General features: G+C 39.0%; 1 protein-coding gene across 6 annotated transcripts in view; it reads right to left on the reverse strand.

Moving 5' to 3' along the window:
- The window catches only part of PCDH15 (protocadherin related 15), a gene marked incomplete at its 3' end in the record, with an annotated part of 825,229 nt that overhangs the window by 127,573 nt on the left and 674,872 nt on the right, over positions 1-22,784 (reverse strand). The window lies entirely within an intron of this gene.

A 22,784-nucleotide genomic window follows, 5' to 3' on the forward strand; every position in this document is an offset into this window, starting at 1 on the left:
ACATATAGATATAATTTCAATTTATATGGGCATCTCTCTCAAATACATAATTTGGGGTGGCTGATATTTATGGTGATTGGTTTGTCTCTGAAAATGGAAAGAGTGGAATACTGAAAGAGGAATCTACCCCAGATGGCAAGATACAGAAGAAGAAAAAAGAAAAGAATTTATGGATGTAAAGAGAGAAATTTTATTAGCAACATCATTGATAACACGATTGACAATCAAAGATAAGCTGATTAAGGAAAGAGAAGAAGGGCATCAAAATTACATGAGAGATTTTATAAGCAAGGAATTGCTAAAAGGAGTCCAGACAAAGTTGATTAAGGAGATGATTAGAGGACTGACACCACAAATGTCAGAAGATATGAGACTGTTTTGCTACTGGAAAGATACAGGTTGATAGATGGAAGAGTATAATTTAAAACTAGTTAAACTTAGTGAAATTTAGTGACAATAGATATAGTTAAATAAATAGTTGATAATGATAATAATGTATACAATTTGTAGTGTTATGATAAGTAATAATTTGATATGAATATTGAATGGTACCCATGAAAGGAAGATTAGAAATCCTTTTGGATTATATATAAAGGTTAATAAAAAAGAACTAAGTTAGATACAAGTCTTGATTATTAGGGAGAAAATGTTATGATGCAGGATATAGTTAAATAAAGAAGGGATAATGATAACAACGTATATACAGGTATGGGTACAACATAAGGAAACTGGATATAAATTGTAAACAGTGATTTGGAAAGGAGGATTAGAAAACTTTGTTATTAAATATTATGGATGTTTAGCTAGAATAGGATATAAGGATTCAGTGTTATGGGAGGATTTTAGAAATAGTAAATGAAATGCCAGTATGGGGTTATGTATTAAATCTTGGTATATTTTATGATGAAGGATGTTTAATCAATTATAGTCAAATGAAAATGGAGGTATGATGATCGTAACATGTATAAATATCTGAGTTAAAATACTTGAGTTAATATGAATTATGTTTGTTGACTGTGGAAGAGATGCACAAAAGCCTTTTTGTAACCAACTGATACACTTTCTACAGTAAGTAAAGAAGGATGTGTTGTGTTTATTTTGAAAATAAATAAAAAAAATATTTTAAATTGTAGATGGCATAATTTATGCAGTAAGAATGAAAAAAACTCAAATATATTCTCACATTACATTCTGGGTCATTGTTTTTAAAACAAAACATATTGTTATTGTGTTTTAAATATACTAGGCATCCATTTCTGTAAAACATTTAAAATTGATTTATGTACAGTATTTGAAAAAATTATTGGCTACCCATCAAGGTAGCTCTTTAATATTTTACACACACATACACACACACGCAAAATTATAATTATATATACACACACTAATTCTAACCAAACCTTTTCTTAAGACCAACTTCAGATTCTGCAGGCATCATAAATGTTATTGCATATTATTGAGGCAAATACTATACATGTACATTATGTATGACTATAAATACACATAGATATAATTTCAATTTATATGGGTACCTCTCTCAAATACATAATTTGGGGTGGTTTACAACAACTTCAAAACTATAAGAGAATTAACCATATTACAATACAACACAACCAGAAGCTGACATAAGAAACCACTTACAACAATCAACATAACCACTCTACCGGACATCCAGAACCCCAAACCTAGAGATGGAGCCATTTCTGTAAGCCACTGGATTGGACCCAAGCAAATTCTTGAGGTCATGACATGACAGAATGGTGTCTCTTCCTGGAATCCACCAAATGACATATCCTAACAGCAAGATCCTGGACCTGCCTCTTCTGCCAAACCTACTAGGACGGTTAGACCAAACTAGGTCAAGTTGGTCCCTCAAATAACCCAGTCCCATACCATTAGTGCAACCACTCCCATACCATTAGTGCAACCACTCAAAAAGAAATACATAGAAAAAAATGAAATAAAATAAAGAAAAGCCCTCACCCCTAAAAGAAAAAGCAAAGCTTCGGGAGTGACTTCTATACTCTCCAAAGTTCCTGGTTGCTGGTTTGAAAGTCATAGTACATTGTAACATAGTACCAGTGACGTGCAGTGAGGTTTATGGCTGGTGAGGCACTGACACAGTGGTGGGTTTCAAATTTTTTTAGACTTGTGGTCTTCAACTCCCAGAATTCTACAGCCAGGCATGCTCAGTTCTGATTTAAAGCGACAGCATTTGTTTTTCTCCTTTGTGAAAGAAGTTTCCTTCTTTCTTTTTCTTTTTCTTCTCCCTTCCCCTCCTTCCTCCCCCTCTCTCCCATCTCTCAAACACACACACACACACACACACAAAGTTGGATTGGAGGGAAGAGCACCAGCGAGGAGACCACAGGAGGAGGCAGGAAACCAGTCGAAGAGCCATACTGGAGCACACACACTTTCCCCCAGCCCCAGAAGGATCCAGCACAGCTTCACTGATTATAGGTTTGAAAAGGCAACGTGGCTCTGCCTGCAATCAAACTACACCCCAGGGAGAGCACAAGCGAGCCAGAGTCCTTCCCTCCAGCCTTTGCCCAAAGCCTCGCACCATGATGAAGTTTGAATTCCTCCCCCTCCCTCCGACCCACACGTACCTTTTCCAGCTGTTTCAGAGAGGATTTCAACTCTGCTCTTGCCTCGGATCCTCTGAAGAAGCCCCGCCCAAATGAGCGCCCTCTACTATGAGGCAGGAGAACTACATGCCTCACCTACATCAGGAATTTTTAGGCTTTTAACCCTTCCTTAACTCTGCTCGAGTGATCATAAAACGCCTAAAGTCAGGCTAGATGAGGCATGCAGTTCTTCTGCCTCATAGTAGAGGGCGCTTTTAAAGAGGCTTTTTCAAACAGTTAAGCAGAGTCATCCACAGTGAGGCAGCAACTAGCTCAGCCTGACCTCAGCTCTCACCTTTTTCCTTTTACATTTCCTTTTTTTTTTCATGATAACAATGGTGAGGCTGTGCCTCCACTGCCTCACCTGACTGCACGTCACTGCATCGTACATAAGAGATGAAGGAATGAACTAAAAATGAGTGGGGGCATAGAAGGATTACAAGTATATAGATAGAAGAAATATAAAATTAAACAATTGCACAATTTAAACAACCCTGCATCACCCCGGCTAATAGGCCACTATAGCTAGAAAATGACTCCAAGTTGCTTACACTTTTCACTCTAGTACAGGGGTGTCAAACTCAAGGCCCAAGGTTGCTTAGACCTGGCCCTCAGGGCTACCCTGGAAATAGCAAAAGACCGGTCCAAGGTACCTCTGCCAGCGAAAATGGAGGTTGGCAGGGCCACCTGCGGCCCTCTTGAGCTCTGTTTATATTGGAAGAGGGTTGCAGGAAGCCATCACAGTCCATTTTCACTGGCAGAGTGCTTAGGTCACTATAGGCACCCTGACATGAATGACATCGAGCTTGCCATAGCCCCCCTGGCCACCCAAGGTCAAACACAACCCTGATGCGGCCCTCAGTGAAATTGAGTTTGACAGCCCTGCTCTAGTACAACAATTGAAAATCAAATAAATAGTTAAACCATTAATAGCAATTCCATTAAACCATGTTCATGGCCCATCATTCAGCTACATTCATAATGTACAATGATCAACTGCTGCCACTTCCTCAGGAGAAACATCACAAAAGATCCCTGAAAGAATTAAGCCTTGATTGATTACTAGAACAGCAGCAATGATGAGACAATCATTATCAATAGAGTGATGCTGTTCTTGGAATGGGGTACATGCGAAGATGTCATGTCCTCATGATTCCTGAGAGGAACAACTATGGATCAGAACAAATCCCAAGTACATTAAAAAAAAATCACATGGTTGATTGCCTTCACATGCATGTAAAACTGAATTGGATTCAATTATACTGAAAACTTAGGCCAATGACCTCAAGCAATAATTATAAATGAAAATATAATATAATAACAGAGTTGGAAGGGACCTTGGAGGTCTTCTAGTCCAACCCCCTGCTTAGGCAGGAAACCCTACCCCACTTCAGACAAATGGTTATCCACATCTTCTTAAAAACTTCCAGTGTTGGAGCATTCACAACTTCTGGAGGCAAGTTGTTCCCTTGATTAATTGTTCTAACTGTCAGGAAATTTCTCCTCAGTTCTAAGTTGCTTCTCTCCTTGATTAGTTTCCACCCATTGCTTCTTGTCCTACCCTCAGGTGCTTTGGAGAATTGCTTCACTCCCTCTTGTTTGGGGCAGCCCCTGAGATATTGGAACACTGCTATCATGTGTCCCCTAGTCCTTCTTTTCATTAAACTAGACATACCCAGTTCCTGCAACCATTCTTCATGTTTTAGCCTCCACTCATCTTTGTTGCTCTTCTCTGCACTCTTTTTAGAGTCTCCGCATCTTTTTTACATCGTGGTGACCAAAACTGAATGCAGTATTCCAAGTGTGGCCTTACCAAAGCATTATAAAGTGGTCTTAACACTTCAAGTGATCTTGATTCTATCCCTCTGTTTACACAGCCTAGAACTGTGTATCAACATTATAATCTAATCTAAGAAAGGAGTTGTCATTACGAATAAGGTGAATTATGGTATACATAGAATAGAATAACAGAGTTGGAAGGAACAACGTAATCTGATGAAAGAAATTCCTAAAGACCTACAGGGAAATACCCCAGGAGCCTTGACCAGATATCTTTTATATCAGACTTAAATTTAAGGTTTCATGGACTGTGTACTCAGACCTCTTCTCTTTCCTTCACTCCATGCCCACCTCAACCCAATTTAAATCACTTTAACGACTGTAGGTGCATCTGTAGCTGATCAAAGTTTGCATCTTTTAATAAAATTTTGCTAATCTGGAAAGCTGCTACCAGACTGTTGGTTTTGGCTATCATTGATTAACGTGGCTCCAAATGTCTAGATCAACATTTCTCAACCTTGGTGACATTAAGATGTGTGGACTTAAACTCTGACTGGGGAATTCTGGGAGTTGAAGTCAATGCATATGTCCTAAATATTAAACAGCATGATAGAAAAGATATTGGCAGCCCTGAAGATCCAAAAGAAAAGATGGCTCGTTGGGAGTGTTACTTGGAACCTTGGCAGATGTATTGCAATGAATTATATAGATGTCTATCTTTAAAATAAAATGGAAACTATTGGTACACTAGTCAGATAGGTAGGTAGGTAGGTAGGTAGGTAGGTAGGTAGGTAGGTAGGTAGGTAGATAGATAGATAGATAGATAGATAGATAGATAGATAGATAGATAGATAGATAGATAGATAGATATAAATAGATATAGATATAGTTTTACTATATATGAGCACTATTCCTGTTTTATGCTAAGTCAGCTGCATAATACTGGTTTTATTTTTTTACAGAGTGGGACAAATTTGCTTGATTTATTCCATTTTGTCATTTTATCTAAATTCTGCAGAAACATACAACCTTTATTCACACATCACATACCCACAGGCCCAAAACAGGGTGCAGGGGCCCGCCCACAGGTCCCGTTTTGAAACTGGAAGGCCTCCTGCACCAACCTGGAAGCCAAAATGGGGCACAGGGGCACTGCGTGAGGTCCCAAAATGCAATAGGAGTGCTCCCCATGCATGCACCCTGCCCTGCACCCAACACATGCAAGTGTGCGTCCCCCACATGCACCCCACTCCCCCTGCATGTACGGCAGAGACCCAAAGACCAGCTGGCCGGCAAGAGGCACATGCACATGTGTGGTGGAACTGGGCTGGGGCAATGGCTGGCACACCTGCAGAGAGGGCTCTATGTGCTATCTGTGGCACGCATGCCATAGGCTTGCCATCACGGGTGTATGGTCTCCTGCCGGGGGGGGAGGGGGCTTGCAAGGTCCCTTCCAACTCTGTTAATCTGATCGTCAACTGTATTTCCTGGGCAGAAGATATGTATAAAATTATATTCAATATGTAATTTATTAAAGAATGCAAGAGTGCAATTTTGCCAATAAACTGGATTTTACTGTCATCATTATTCCTTTATGTTGCCTTAAGTGATTTTTTAAAATCATCATTTTTGTTGTAAACACCAACCAATTTAGCACATTAATTCAGTAAGACGACTTATACCCCTATGGCAAAGAAACACTTAGGATAAGCAATAATTGGCTCATCAGATTGCAAATCATATACTAAAATAATTGCTATGAAAAATAAGTATAATGAAAAAAATGGGACCTTTGGCACTTTTAAATAGCAGAATTTTACTGAAGTTATTAATTTATTGTCATATTTCTATGTCGATGTGAATGTGATCTGATGTAGAAAATGGTATCTTCAAAAGTGTTATTTGTTAGATTTATAATCTGTCTTTTTCTAGGAACTCATCACACTGAAAATGAATTGCATGTTTTACTTTGAAACATTTGGCTCATCTAGATCCACTCATTGCCTAGCAGTTTAATAACATACTACAAGGCTATGAAACTGAAGATTAGTATGGTAGCTGATGCAATTCAAAAGCATTTAGTTGAAAACAAGGTCTTTCTACCAGAAAGGAAACTGATCAAATAGCTGAAAAATAAAAATCAGCCCCTAATTGATGAGTTTGGAAAACTGCAAGTGAAGGAAGACCAATTTGAAAGTATCTCGGATTGATTATAAGATGACTTTGACTCTGTCATATGCTTTGATAATCAAATGCCTAAAAATAATGGTGACAGAAACACCAGAAGCTTTGTGCAAATATCAATGGCTCAAAAGAAGACACAGTTGGTAGTCAATGAAGATAGACTGGGAGAGGTTATTATCAAGAGAGGAATCTTTGAAGGAGACTCACTCTCACCTTTAGTATTTGTCACTGCACTGATTCCTCTGTCAACAATACTGAACAAGTCAGGCCATCAAACATCAAAAATATCTTCCAGGGTCCCCCACTTCCTTTACGTGGATGATCTGAAGATATATAGAAAAACACTATCTGAAATAGAATCACTGCTCAACACTGTCCCTAAATACAGTCAATATATTGCAGTGAAGTTTGGTCATCTTTATGATGCAACAGGGGAAAAGTTCAGAAAACTGAAGGAATTGAAATATCCTATTTCCATACCTCTGGAGATAATATGAAGAGACTGGATGAAGAAGATAATTATAAGTACCTGGCATTTTTCAAGTTGATAACATCAAGCATACTGAAGAAGCTTAGAAGTGAATACATCATGGGACTGAAGATCTGAAAGTTAAAACTCTATGGTGGAAATACAATCAAGGAAGTTAACCCTTGGACAATTCCAGCCACTAGCTACACAGTTAGAATAGTGAACTGGATTCAAGCAGAACTAAAAGCATTGGATAGGAAGGCCAGAAAAATATTAACAATCATGCCCTTCATCCATATAGCAACATTGCCAGACAATATTTTCCAAAGAGCATTGGTGGGTGTGGAATGTTGAAAATACACCAGAACAACAACCTTGATTGGAGTCTCCCATGCTGGAAATAGTTGGTGTAGGAAGAATATCCCATCCTATTCTATTTTCTTATTTATTTAATCTCTGTTCATTTCAATAGTTGATGTTTTATCGTTTTAATGTTTTGTATTCTTGCTGTTATGATACAGCAGGCCACCCAAAGTCAGTTGACAGTGAGATGGTGGCAGAGAAATGTAATCAATCAATCAATCAATCAATCAATCAATCAAATGAAGAATAGAAAAAAAGACATGTCAAGGCAAAGTATTAAATGGCCAATAAATAAAAAAATTAGCAGGCAAATCAGTTAACAAAACCTGGTAATGACTGAGAGCAGGAAAATTGAAAGGCGAGATTGAGAAACTAATTCTGAATGTACAAGACGAAACCTTAAAAACAAATGCATATAAAGTCAGAATTGAGAAAATAGCAACAGACAGCAAATGCCATCTCTGCAAAGAAGTTGGACAACCTTGTTACTGCTGCAAGAAGATTACACAGACTTCAAACAAGAGCTTATGGTACCACATATCAGATAAAGTAATAGATGAAGACGCTAACTTGCTCTGGGACTTTTGAATCCAAAAAGATAGGCATCTGCCACACCACACACCAATCTTCATAAATGTTGACAAGAAAAGCAACGAGGTTTAGAAAGTGGATATTGCACTTGGAGACAACAGAAGGAAAATAACTGGCGAAAATAACAAAATATAAAAGACCTGCAAACAGAAATAGAATGACAATGGTGAAGGAATGCAAAGATAGTAGTGATCATAATAGGCACCTTGAATGCAGTTCCAAAACATATGGCAAACCAATTAACACCACTCTCATTGACAAAATCACCATTAGTCAATTGAGAAGAAGACAGCTTTACCTAGGAAAGCTTACATCCTGTGATCATACTTTTAATGTTATTTAACAACATTATGTGCCTATTCCAAGTCCTTAGGAAGGAGCCAATATGTGGACAAAAAATGCCAAATCTGGGTTAAATGTCTGATTGTGCGGCCAACCAAAACATTAAAAAATAATACGTCTTTCATTAATCATTAGGTCATATCAGAATACAAAATACAGAGGCATTCTATGACCATGTGTATTAACAAAGTAATGTGTAACAAAGTAGCATAAAAGTAGAAATAAAAGGAAATACAAATCTTATCTCTTGGTCTTTCTTACAACTGACCCTAACCAGAGCCACATGCAGTTTTTAACTGTATTGTTTTCTTTAGATAATAGAGCTGTGTTATGTGTAATAACCACAGATTTTATTTTAATGTGTGGATCCCAATAGACCATTTATCTAATATGTGATCCAAGATACCAAACTCTCCCTTTCAAATACAGTTGGCATTCAAATAATATATGAGCTATGTCCTTTATCTCTGGAGCTCCACAAATACAAGTATGTTCACTGTGAAGAACTTGGATAATTTTTCCATATTTCATCACTGTAAAAGCAAGCAACATCTGTAAAATCTGACAATTTTAAGAACATTATAAGAATGTTATAATGGCATAACACAAGTTCTGTCACTTTTGTAATCTGCAACAGGCATCTCAACACACATACAAAAGGGGTATAACACTCAATTACGATCATTCGCAAGTACTAGGCCTGGCATAGAGAAGGACCAGGGGTTAGCAGTCTTCCAATATTTGAGGGGCTGCCACAGAGAGGAAGGAGTCAAACTATTCTCCGAAGCACCTGAAGGCCAGACAAGGAATAATGGATGGAAACTGATCAAGGAGAGATTCAACCTAGAAATAAGGTTAAATTTTCTGACAGTGAGAACAATCAACCAATGGAACAGAAGTCGCCTTCAGAGGTTGTGGGACCTTCATCACTACAGGCTTTCAAGAAGAGACTGGACTGCCATCTGTCAGAAATGGTATAGGTCCCCTGCTTGAGCAGTGGGATGGACTAGATGACTTACAAGATCCCTTCCAACTCTGTTAATCTGTTAAAACCATCCAGGATTTGAGCAGAGGAGAAATAGCAGGTTTATACAGAGAGCACGTTGAAGTAGTAAAGGTGTTGGCCTACAAACCAGATTGTGAGTTTTAGTCCCAATTTAAGCATGAAAGCTGTCTGGATGACTTTGGGCCAGTCATTTTCTCTCAGCCCAACCCACCTCACAAGGTGGTTGTTGTGGGGAAAATAGGAGACTGAAGAAGCATTATGCACGTTCGCTGCCTTGAGTTGCTTATAAGGTAATAAAGGTAGGATAAAAATCTAATAAATAAAGATTCCTTTTTGTCGTTCAGGCTAGTAGTAGAACTGGACAACATTGTTAATTTCACTTAGTTAAATCCAAGAAATCCAAAGGGAACAAAAGGAAGATCCAGCAACAAAATGGCTAAACACATATGCATGTGTACGTGTGCGTAAGTGCATGTGCGCACACACACAAACATAAACACACATACACACACAGACCGATCAGCGTAAAATTAAAGGGTCATGGAGGATAATATAGAAGAGGCATTCCTGCTGCATTATTTGATTCAGGTTGATGAAAACACAAGGGATAAATTGGATGATTACTTTCAACAGCATTTCACCTAAATAATGTTTCACGCTACTTGAAACAATTCCACCTCTTTCTCCAAGTTTCTGGTGAACAATTAGAGTTCTTCCATGGTCCAGATCTATCTGTTACTTAGCTGTCTCCCTGATAGGAATATCAGGGAGGCATTGAAGATCACCCAACACTTTGAATGGTTTTAAGGCTATCATAGCACTGGCAGCATTGTTCCAAAAAGTTGATGGCAACGTACATCATTGCCTTGATTTCTTTAATGGGACAATAAAAGGATGGTTCACAAATAGAGGCTATTATTTCTGATGTGTGTTATGGTCACATTGATTTTCAAATTTCAATTAATCACATAAATTATTCTAGTACGTGTACCATGGATTTATTATGATGGATTTTCCCCAGTAAGTTGTAGAGTTCTGATGAGCCATTAGAAATTTTTTGTTAGATGCTCCTGATGCTCCTGCTGATATATGCCAAAATATGATATTCAGAAGTGACCATGATTTCATATAATTATTATGAAACACCTTCTGCCAAACAGTAGTTAATACATTTCTCTATGTTTTGTGGAACTGAGAGAATGAAACAACTAGAAGGATAATTACACTACATCAGGTTGGAATCCACAGTGAGTTTAATTGAACCAGTATTTAGTACTTACGTGGCAATTATGATATTGGTTTGGGGGAGGGGTGTTGGTTATTACAGCATATTTATGTTTCCATGCAGCAAATATTTCTGAGGTGAATGCAGCCTCTGGAGAGAAGATTTAAAGAATGCTCAAGGGGTCTATTGTAAAATGTTTCGAAAGCATGGAAGATAAAATTGCATGTGTCTATTGTGACTTCAAGGCACTAATTACTTCAAATCAGTATACTGGAGTATACAGAGCTGTCTGATTTTCTGTATCTAATGCATTTTGAGGTTCTGAGGTTGGGAGAATGTTTGCCAACAAAGGCAGTTTTCTTTGTGCCAAATCAACACTTACTGCTCTGGAGTCATTACATCAAGCAGTGAAAGACTTGTAAGTTTACTCCAGAGAATAATGAAGATGTTTGCTGTAATGGAAGGATCTCATGGGTTTCAAAAGAGGCAGTGAATCAGTTACTTATAAAGTAACCTTCTCTAGATTTGGAACAGCTTGACAATGTTCACTAGTTTCTACCATTCCTTCCTGGGCAAGATGCTTAAGCAAAAAATGACATATTTATGTTGTGTTGTTGTCAGGATTGAACTGCTTTGCTTCTTTCAAACCTTAATGCTTTTCAACTTGCCAATGAACTGGGGGGAGAGAGGAAGAAAACAGAATACTGAGAATGTGTAAGTGGACTGTGAGAGCCTATCATCAAAGTCACCACTGCAGGTGCTTGAGAAGGAGGTGGATTGTTCCCATAACAAAAGGATTTCATAATTGGACAATGTGATTACTCAGGGTTAGGGAGGAAGGGAAGCTATTGTTTAACCAAGCAAGCATTTGCACGGAAAAACCAGATCTGGTTTTGATTCTTTAGTACCAAAGTGGTGTATCCAATAAAGTTTTATTTTGGGAATTCAAAGTTCCCGAAAATGTTTCTTTATTTTGGGCTGACTAGTTGGACAGTTGACAGTGGTATGGCATGATATGGCATGGCATGTGTGGTTTTTCACACTAAGAAAAACATTGGTTGATTGAGGAATGACATCAAGAAGTCATAGAGCCCATTTGATCTAGTCATGAAGGCACCGAGCTAAAAATTAGGAAACCGAGTTTTAGTTCTGCCTTAGGCATGAAAGCTGGCTGTGTGACTTTGGGCCAGTCACACTTTCTCAGCCCAACTCATCTCACAGGATTGTTAGGAAAATAGGAGGAGGAACAAGTCTGAAAAACAATCACTCCCTTGAGTTGTTTATAAAAATAGTAAAACTGGGATAAAAATTTCCCTACAAATAAGTCAGGAACAATGTAGTTCCCTTGTCTTCTTTCTTCATTGATTATGGCAGAGTTTCTCAACCTTGGCAACTTGGTAATGCTGGTTGGGGAGTTCTGGGAGTTATCATAAAGTTTCCAAGGTTGAGAAACCCTGGATTATGGTATCCTTTTAGATCAGTTTGCACTGGTGGAAACAGAAGAAATAAGGTTACAGTCAACCACTGTTTAGAAGCCCAAGGTCATACTTTGCAGAACTTCTCTCATTTTTTAAAAATTTATGCTGTACATCCCAAAGGGATCTAATTTTATACAATGAAACTCATTACCTACATATTAAATCCCCTTCTAATGCCACCTAACCCTGATGACAAAGGACCATCAATATTTTCATAACATTCAAGTGAAGTCTTAGAAATACAAAATTAGTGTCTGGCTGTGATAGTAAATGGACGGCCAATAAACTGAAATTCAGATTCAGATAAGATGAAGAAGCATTCATTCTGCACTAGCAGGGGTGCAATTTCCATACAGGAACAAGCTCATTACCGGTGTGATTTTTAATCCAGCAAGAAGCATATGTTTCTTTAGTAACATAAAAAGCACAGTGTGCTTTTTGTATTAGCCTAACTTGGTTTGTCAACTGCAAGCCCACCTGATGGAGCTGATTTGGCAACATCTATCCAGGCCTTTTATCCTGCAGGATAGACTACTGTGATGGGCTAAAAATGAGCCTATTTGAAAGAAGTTCAGGAAGTATGAAGCTATTTCTTCTAGGCAACTGATTATATTCTGTGCTGTAGCCTTTTGATTTATTTGCCATTCATTTCTATCTCCAATTCGAAGGGTTGTTTCTGAGCTATTTATTGCTGAAGGCAGGAGTGGTCAGAGGGGGTGGCTGTTGATGTGTTGTGTTATATGAGCCGAGGTGGCGCAGTGGTTAGAGTGTAGTACTGCAGGCTACTTCAGCTGATTGCTAGCTGCTGTTCAGCAGTTCAAATCTCACCAGCTCAAGGTTGACTCAGCCTTCCATCCTTCCAAAGTGGGTAAAATGAGGACCCAGACTGTTGGGGGCAATATGCTGACTCTGTAAACCTCTTAGAGAGAGCTGTAAAAGCACTATGAAGTGCCATATAAGTCTAAGTGCTATTGCTATTGTGTGTGATAAGTGTGATATATGGGTGAGAAGGATGAAGGAATGAATACCTTAGCCTGGAGTGGGGGAACAAGATATGGGAGAGGTTTGGGATGATGAGAAGGTAGAACAGGGATATTGAGATTGCGATAAACAGGGACAAGAAATCCTCAGGTACCCTGAGTTTGGAATGAGACAATTTGCTGCAGCCAACTCGCCATGGTCAACTCACTCCGGCCAACTCACCACAGCCAACTCATCATGGGACAACTTGCTGTGGGACAACTCAATTTAATTATTTAAAATAATTAAACAATGGTTTTAATTTTTGTCATTCTCATTTCATTTTGTTCTTCCTTTGGTATCCTTTCTTTAATGATTCCATTCCACTATTTCCTCAATATGCATCTTTCGTCCTGCAGTGAGTTGGCCATGGTGAATTGTCCCCTGGCCAAGTTGGCTGCGGTAAGTTGTCAAAGACCCCATTTGGCAGCTCTGACTTTCAGCTGTTGCTGAAAGACATAAGTCTTATTTCATCCATGATTCGATTGTGAATGAGGGGGAAAGTCTGGTAGCATAACCAAGAGTTGGGTGGATCAAGAGGGGAGTGTTCCCCTCTTGGAACTCTGCCCACTTGGGTTTCAAATTTTGCTCAACTGAGACTTTAGGGGAGCTAGGGATAGAATAGCTGTTGCACCCGTGATGTAAACAATGCTGTGTGCACGTGGGTGCGTGTGTGCACACACACAAACTGCAAAGTTTTATTTGTCATCATGGGGATGGATGGAGGGTTCACAAATCTTTTTTAAAGCAATGAACCTTACAGACTGATATAATTTTACTAATGGGAAGTAGAGAGTTGAACAGGGACAATTTATAACATTAATTCCTCAATGCTGCCCTGCTACCATGGAGTTCCAAAAGTTTTACTTACCTAATATTACCTTATTGCTACCTACACTGCCTTAAATTCCCAAGAACTGGAAGTTATAATTCAGAGTCCAGACTGAAAAGGGTTGCACAGCCTTGCTCTAAATGCTCCAAATCCTTCCTCAGTGGGTTCCAAGCTACTTAATGATTGTAAAGAATTCCCATTTAAGTAGAAAGTAAACAAGCAAAAAAGCAATACTGGCATAATAATAAATAGACCACTCAACAGAGACTAAAAAGCCAGACTTAAAATACAGAGGGCAGATTAAATTTATGAAAAAGCTGTTTTTAAGCAATTGTGTTGAGTGGGGAGCAAGGAAGGAAGTGAAGAGTTGAAGGTTCTATATAATGCAAGGATTATGCTAATCATCACTTTCTTTAACTTGCTGTGAGTCTCTGAAATTGCACTAATCAGTAAATATTAAAAAGCCAAAAGGAAAAATACTATTGCAACTATGGTGGAAACAGGATGCATAAATATTAAAAAGCCAAAAAGAGAAATATTATTGTGACTAGGGTGGAAATAAGGATGCATAAGTAAAATAGCATGCTTAGCCCCAGGCTTATTTAATTTTAAATAAAGCAAGAACATTATGCATGCTCTTGCTGATTGTCCTAATGGCTCAATTTTTACCACCTGCTAATAGAGTGCTTTGAATTACTATTCTGAAGTTTAAACTTCTTGATAGTATTAGGTAGAGTTAAATGGTATCTTTCAATAACATTGTATTGCTTCAATAAACAATATGTCCCAAAGGTGCTTTTTTTTCAAGAGGCAACTGGACTTTCTGTTTTTTCTTTGAAGACGTTTGGCTTCTCATCCAAGAAGCTTCTTCAACTCTGAAGAAGTTTCTTGGATGAGAAATGAAACGTCTTCAAAGAAAAAACAGAAAGTCCAGTTGCCTCTTGAAAAAAAGCACCTTTGAGACAACCATGATGACCGGGATGATTGAGAATCTCCGTAGACATTTAGTGATATCAATCAAAGTCAAATGAAATCTAATGTGGAGGAAGTTGAGATGAGACGGGAGAAGAAAACAGAATGGGCCACTCTGCTTATGCTCAAAACTGATTGGATCAAGAAGACATTACTTGGTAGCACAATTATGGTGCCTCTCAATCACTAGATTTCATCTAAAAACCACACAACAAGACATAAGTCACAAAGTGTCAAGAGATTGATGAGTTTGCCCAGGGATAGTATTCACTTACCTTCCCTACCAGTTCACAAATGTGAGTCCGTGCATGCACTCAGCCTTCTGTGCATGAGCTTTGGCTTTAAAAAGTGCCTAAATGGGATGGCATAGAGCTGGGGTGGGTGGGTGGGGGTGGGCCCACCTGCAATTTCCGCTACTGGTTCGGGTGAACCGGTCAGAACCACCAGTATATCACCTCTGTTTTTGTCCCCAATCCTTATCAGAGGAGACAGATATTAATACATGCAAGGAGTAGACATGATCATACTGAGCAATTCTATTAACAGACCGCTGTGTGGAATTATTCTATAGGTTACAGTTCAGGAAATAGTTTAAAGCCAATCCTTCCAAAAACTATATTTTAGAGAGAGAGAGAAAGTATGTTATCTGTTGTTTCAACTAGTGAAACCTACCTTGAGAAATCGTAATACAATAACATCCATCCTTTAAAACTAATACTTTCCTTGATGCCCATAATTTTTTTCTGCTTCTATGACTTTATGTTGCCCACTTGTTAGAATATTTAAGATTCATTGACATTCTTGGTATAGAAGTTAAGTCATTGTCTAGGAAATATAAAACATTCTGATTCTTTATTCCAATCATTTCTTAATAGCCGCATATCAAATTGATTTTCTGTTAACACATAGAAAAACTAATATTAGGGTTTGGGGGGGGGATTTAAAGGATTTAACAAGTTGTTCTAGTCTCTCAGATACTACCAGGACCAATGTTGTTGGTCCAAAAAATATAGTTAACCAATATTGTAGGTGTAAATATTGTCATTGGATTACATTTTAGATGACATTTATCTTTCAACATAGCTGATGTTAAAACTTCATCATCTATCAGATGGTCCAAAGTCAAAATTCTTTTCTGTATCACCAATTTCCCCCAATTGTTAGTGTTGGGTTTCCCCATGAAGTTAAATTAGCATGGGAAAGGGGCTCAAATCTTCTTTCATTGGACATTCCATTCCATAACCTTTGTCAGGGAAAAAAAATGCCCTGAGGAAATCTGAGATCAATGGACCGTGGCTGATTCCCTTCCGCATATCTTTTGAGATATTGAGAAAAAAATAAAAGTCTTTTAAAATATTCTAATTAATAAACAAACTTTAATAATAAAATAAAAAGTAAATGAAACAGAAAATAACTAATTGGTTACATTTTGATAATGAAAGCTACGTCTGCCAAAGTTGGCTGCCGAACAAAAAAGAGAGGAATTTTGGAATGTGTAACGCGTGCGCAATAAATCACTTTCAGATAACATTTTGTTTTATGACCTGCGCAATAAAGCTTTCTTAGTTTAACTCTTGAATGTCAGTTTAGGCAGTTCAGGCCTAGCAAACTTTTTAACATCGTGACACCCCTTCTTTTGCTAGTCTGGGCTGACATCATCAAATCATCAATTAAGGCACATCTTCTTTCGCAGATACTCGTGTTGATTTGCGGCGAGTGGTTTGTTAAGCATGTCTGCGATCTGATCATGTGTAGAAACATATTGCAATTTAACAAAACCTTGCTTAACTAATTGCTTTGTGTTTTGATAACGAATGTCAATGTGTCTGGACCTAGAACCTGTAAAATGTGACTCAGAAATATAGACAACAGATACATTATCTTCCATCACGGTGATTGGTCGAATCGGACGTGTCCAGATATCTGTGATCAAAGCATCAAACCACGTTAGAGAATTACAAGCATCTGAAACACAAGCATATTCAGCTTCAGTAGATGAACATGAAACAAAACTCTGTTTTCTCACTTGCCAGTGAACAGGACAACCATTTAGGAACATCATGTAACCAGAAGTGCTTTTGCGTGACTTCTTGTCGCTCGCCCAGTCGGAATCAACAAAACAAATCAACTTTGGTTGATCAGTGTGTGTTGGTTCTAGCAATAACTTCATGTGCTTAGTGTGTTTCAGGTATTTCAACAACTTCTTAATGCATGACCAATGAAATTGTGTTGCCTTACCTACGTGTCGTGATAAAAGATTAACACTAAGTGCGATGTCAGGTCTGGTCCAACTACTAATGTATAATAGTGAACCAATGACTGAACGATAGAGTGTTTGATCCTCGAACTCAGGACTTGGTTCATGTGTTAAGTTGTGAAAATCTGTTTGCATGGGTGTCTTTGTTGTGCTAGCATCTTTCATGTTGCAATGATGTAGAATGTGGTCAATTTTCTCCTCTTGTGAAAGACTAAACCCCTTCTGTGTCTTTTCAATTTGAACACCTAAATAAGTGCTAATGTGTCCTAAAGATTTTAGTGTGAAGTATCTCTGCAAACTTTTGGCAAAAATCTCACTCATTTTCTTATTTGGACCAATATAAACAATATCATCAACATAAACAAGAATTATCTCATATGCATTGTTAGATCTTTTTGTGAACACGCATTCATCAGTTTCGGACTTAATAAAGCCCATTGAATTTAGTTTGTCAGTAAGACATAAATACCACATTAAACCTGACTGTTTCAGACCATAAAGACTTTTGTTCAGGAACCAGGTATCCCCTTCTTGCTTTCGGAATCCTGGAGGGCTTCTCACGTAGATCTCTTCATCTAGGTCTGCATGTAGATAAGCTGTGTCCACATCAAATTGAAAAACTTCTAAACCAAGAATAGTTGCAGTGGTTAAAGCAATTTTTACACTTTCAGTTCTGACTGTTGGTGAGTAAGTGTTTGTGTAGTCCTCAGGATAACGTTGAGCGAAACCCTGAGCTACAAGTCTGGCTTTGTATAAAGACTCACCATTTGGTTTCTTCTTGATTCTGTAGACCCATCGGGTGCCAATGACTTTCTTATTTGCTGGAGGTTTTGCAGGTGTGAATACATTAAGTTTCTTCAAACTGTCCATTTCATCCTGCATTGCATCATACCATTTGTCTTGTTCTGAATCAGGAAGCTGTTTGATTTGTGTGAATGTCTCAGGAGGAAGAGTAACGTTGCAAATCAAAGGTACTGGTGTTTTTGTCAGTTGCCATGAATAACGTTGTGGAGGGATTCCTTTTGTGGCCCTCTTGGAGCGTCTAGGAACATCAGTCCAGTCTTCTTCTTCTTCATCATCATCCTCGTCCTCACGTTCGTCGCTAGCATCAGCATCCGCGGCTTGCGAAGACGGAACATCAGGTTGTGAAGAACTGGTAGAAGGAACATCTGCCTGCGAATTGTCATCAGGCTGCGTGGCATCTGGAACACCATCTCTAGGAAAATAAACTTCAGGATCATTGGAATGAATCCTGGACCAGTCAATGTCTTCCTCAAAATTAGCAGATTGTGAAATGACAATCACATGTTTAGTATCAATGAATTTGTACCATTTTGAATTATCATCAATACCCATAAATCTCAGTCTCTTTGCTACTGTACCTCCCTTTCTTCTTTGACTTAAGGGAGTGTTCACCATAGCATATGAACCAAAAATATGGAGGTTCTTGAGATCAGTCTTGTAGCCATACAGCATGTAGAAAGGAGTTTGATTGATTACACTGCTCCAAGTACGGTTGACAATGTAATTTGCATATTTGATTGCTTCACCCCAGTATGCGTTACTGAGATTGGCATCTTCTAGAAGACAACGCATCATGGTTTGTAGAACCCCTTGTCTTCTTTCTACGACTCCGTTATGAGCCGGTGTATATGGAGCAGATGTCTGATGAAGAATTCCATTTTTACGCATCCAGTCCTGGAAACGCTGAGACATGAATTCTGCACCACGGTCACTCTGGATTCTGGCGATGCGAACTTGGTATTGTGTAGAAACAAACGCTGCAAAGTCTTTAAAGATCTGAAAGGTCTCAGATTTCTCTCTCATAGGATATACAAATCCATATCTAGAATGATTATCTACAATTGTTAAAAAATACTTTCTGCCACCAAGTGTTGGTGGGAAAGGACCCACTATGTCAGTGTGTACCAAATCAAAAATGCGTGTTGACCAGCGTGTAGCGTGTTTGGGAATTGCAGCCGCCTTGGATTTAGCCTTTTTGCAAACCGCACAATCCAAAAACACCTTACACCCCTTTAGATCCAAACCTTTTGCGAACTCCGGCATCTTTCTAAGAACACGGAAACTGGCATGCCCCAATCTTCTGTGCCACTTATGAATACACCTGGAATGCAAAGGTTTACCAGTTAGTGAATTCTCAACATTAACAGTTTCATGAGGACCCTCAGGCTTGCTCTGAGCAATCTGTTTTTGTTTTCTCTGTTTGTTGGCTTTAGGAGCCTTTGGCACAGTAACGCTTTCTCTCTCTGGGACAACTCTCTCTGGGTCTGCGTTGTGCCTTTTTGGAGTTTGCATACTTGCCTGTGCTTGCCCTTTAGGCTTTGGCTTTAAGTAATAAACACCACCAATCAGCATGGTTTCAGCAACAATATCACCATCTTTAACTAAGTAACTTGCTTTTTCGAGGTGGTGAACCTGGAACTTTAACTCTCTAGACAAGTGACTTTGACTAAGCAAATTACTGGTTGCTGAAGGTATGTAATAAACATCAGGGATGTGTGTATCGAGCTCTTCAATGTAAACAGTTCCTTTTCCCATAACCTTGCAAGTGTGGTTGGTGAAGGAATACAGTTCTCGATACTCGGGCTCTGGTTCGCCCATCTCTGTGAAAAGTTCCCTTCTGTGGGTAACGTGCACAGCTGCTCCACTATCTAAAGTCCACAAAAGACGTCTGTCGAACTTTGGATCAGGTTGTGGAACGTTGGTTATGGCCAGTGTCGCAAGTGGAGCTTGTGAATCACGCCTTGGACCACGACGACCTTGTCTTCCGCCTCTACCTCTGCCTCTGGAATCTGTTCCTCTGGGCTGGTACGTGGCGGGAGCTGGAACTCGTTGGGGACAATCCCGGGTGTCATGTCCCACACGGTTGCAGGTGTAGCATTTTGGCATCCTTGGAGCGTAGCCTCTTCCTCGGAAGGGACGTCTGGCTGGAGCCTTTGATGCTGGAGGCCGTTGCAGATGTGGGGTAGCTAACCTGATAGCTTCGTCTTCCACTAAAAGTCTGCAAACATGGTTAACTGTGCGTTGAGCAATAGGCACGTAGTTAATCTTTGCAACAGCATCTTTCCATTCATAATTCAATGAGTTAATGATGATGCTAATCATTTGGATATCATCGATTACATGGCCATTTTGTCTCAATTCACTTCTCATTCTTTTCAGTTTGGTCAAATGTCCACCAATTCGTTCACCAGGTTTCAACTTCGAACCATGGAACTCGGACATGAGCAAACATGAAGATTCAATTGAAACGGGCCTGTAGCAATCTTCCAAAATAGCCCATATTTCTTGGGCAGTTGCATCAGGTGGAAAGATACCTTGGATCTCAATTTCCATTGACATGAGTAAAGTCGTGATTGCTCTGTTTTCGAGGTCTCTTATTGCAGGCGTCCACGGTGGAGGAGGAGGATTAAAAATCATGGAATGTGTGCCTTCTCTTCGAAGCAAGAGCGCAATTTCACTGACCCAGGCTTTATAATTCTCTCCTGACTCCTTTAATTTGGACTCACCAGTCAAGGGGGTGACTGTGAATACCTGCTGAGGAACAATTTGTTGCTCTGGTTGCAAATCTGGTTGTTGAACCAGGGGATGCTGGGGTTGCATCATTGGCCTTTGCGTGGCAACATCAAATTGGCTTCCTCGAATTCGCCTTTCGCTTTGCCTTTTTTCATCTAGGGAGGATTCGACACCGCCAGGGGGTGGGGGCAAAGTTTGGGCTTCTGTAAAACTCATAGACAGATCTCTAAAAATCTGGTCCAATTGCTTTATCTTTTGCTGTAATAATTTTTCTCCGCCAGCAGATGGCAGTGCAGCCTCACTTTTTGGCTGCCTCACCTTTCTATACGTATGCGGAAGTTCAGTTGACTCAAAGGGACCACGTGACCTCGGTGACGTGTACATGTCTCTTTGTTCTGATTGACCAATGAACTCTGTGGGGTGTGTCTTAGGCTGTTGTTTTGAAGACAAGATGGCGTCCTCAAATATTTTGGGAGTGGGGGAGCTCCTCCTACTTCGCTTTATTTCGTTAAAGCACTCTCTCACCTCCCTAGTATATTTTTCAAACAGCTTTAATCGATACAGATAGCTTTGCATTTCTTGCTCATCATTTGGGGAGATTTCATAAACTTTGCTTTCTGCGTGGGAGGATTTTTTTTCTGCCGGCAGTTGCCGTTTAGACTTTTGCCGTTCATTAATTGTATCTTGATAATGAGGGAGGTTTACTGACCTCAGTCCGTAGATCTTGCCTTCTGTAGCTCCTTCCCCCACATTTGGCTCGGCACCTGAAGAATCTTGCTCCTCTGTGTCCGAGGGAATGAATTCTTTCGAGCGCTTTCCATGTCCGTGTTTTTTTCTTTTCTTTCTCTTCTTTGACATGGCTAATTAGCCTTAGTCGGTTATCTTAAGATAGCGCGAAGAGAAAATACAGCCATAAATTGTAACCATCTCAGCTGGTATCATCAAAACCAAAACTCTGCTACCAAGTTGTCAGGGAAAAAAAATGCCCTGAGGAAATCTGAGATCAATGGACCGTGGCTGATTCCCTTCCGCATATCTTTTGAGATATTGAGAAAAAAATAAAAGTCTTTTAAAATATTCTAATTAATAAACAAACTTTAATAATAAAATAAAAAGTAAATGAAACAGAAAATAACTAATTGGTTACATTTTGATAATGAAAGCTACGTCTGCCAAAGTTGGCTGCCGAACAAAAAAGAGAGGAATTTTGGAATGTGTAACGCGTGCGCAATAAATCACTTTCAGATAACATTTTGTTTTATGACCTGCGCAATAAAGCTTTCTTAGTTTAACTCTTGAATGTCAGTTTAGGCAGTTCAGGCCTAGCAAACTTTTTAACATCGTGACAACCTTCTAATTAAATAAACATTTCCAGAGATATTAGAGGTCTGATACTGTCCATGCCGTCAAAGTTGTGATATATGTACAGAGGTAAACCTTGACTTACGGTCACAATTGAGTCCAAAATTTCTGTTGCTAAGTGAAACACTTGTAAAGCGAGTTTGTTCCAAATTTACAACCTTTGTTACCATAATTGTTAAGTGAATCACAATAGTTGTTAAATCAGACAAGCTGTTGTTAAGTGAATCTAGCTTTCCCACTGACTTTGCTTGTCAGTAAGTCACAAAAGGGTGTCATGTAGGACACTACAACTGTCATAAATATGAGTCAATTCCTAAGGGCATAATATTTGACCACATGATCACGGGAATGCTGCAATGGTTATAAGTGTGAAAACTGGTCATAAGTCACTTTTTTCAGTGCTGTTGTAACTTTAAACGGTCATTAAACGAACAGTTGTAAATCGAGGTCTACCTGAAGTTTTCTAAATTAGAAAGTTAATAATTGTTGGCTTCCAGTATTTCATATAAACATAGTAAACCAGGGGTGTCCAAACTTGGGAACTTTAAGACTTGTGGACTTCAACTCCCAGAATTCCCCAGCCAGCATGGCTGGCTGGGGAATTCTGGGAGTTGAAGTCCACAAGTCTTAAAGTTCCCAAGTTTGGACACCCCTGTCATAAACTAAGAGAGAAAATTATTTGGTATCCTTCTACATTATGACTACATATCAACTCCTTTCCTAATCCATTTTAATCC

The sequence above is a fragment of the Natrix helvetica genome (assembly GCF_964273705.1).
Source record: "Natrix helvetica genome assembly, chromosome: 5".
NCBI lineage: Eukaryota > Metazoa > Chordata > Lepidosauria > Squamata > Natricidae > Natrix > Natrix helvetica.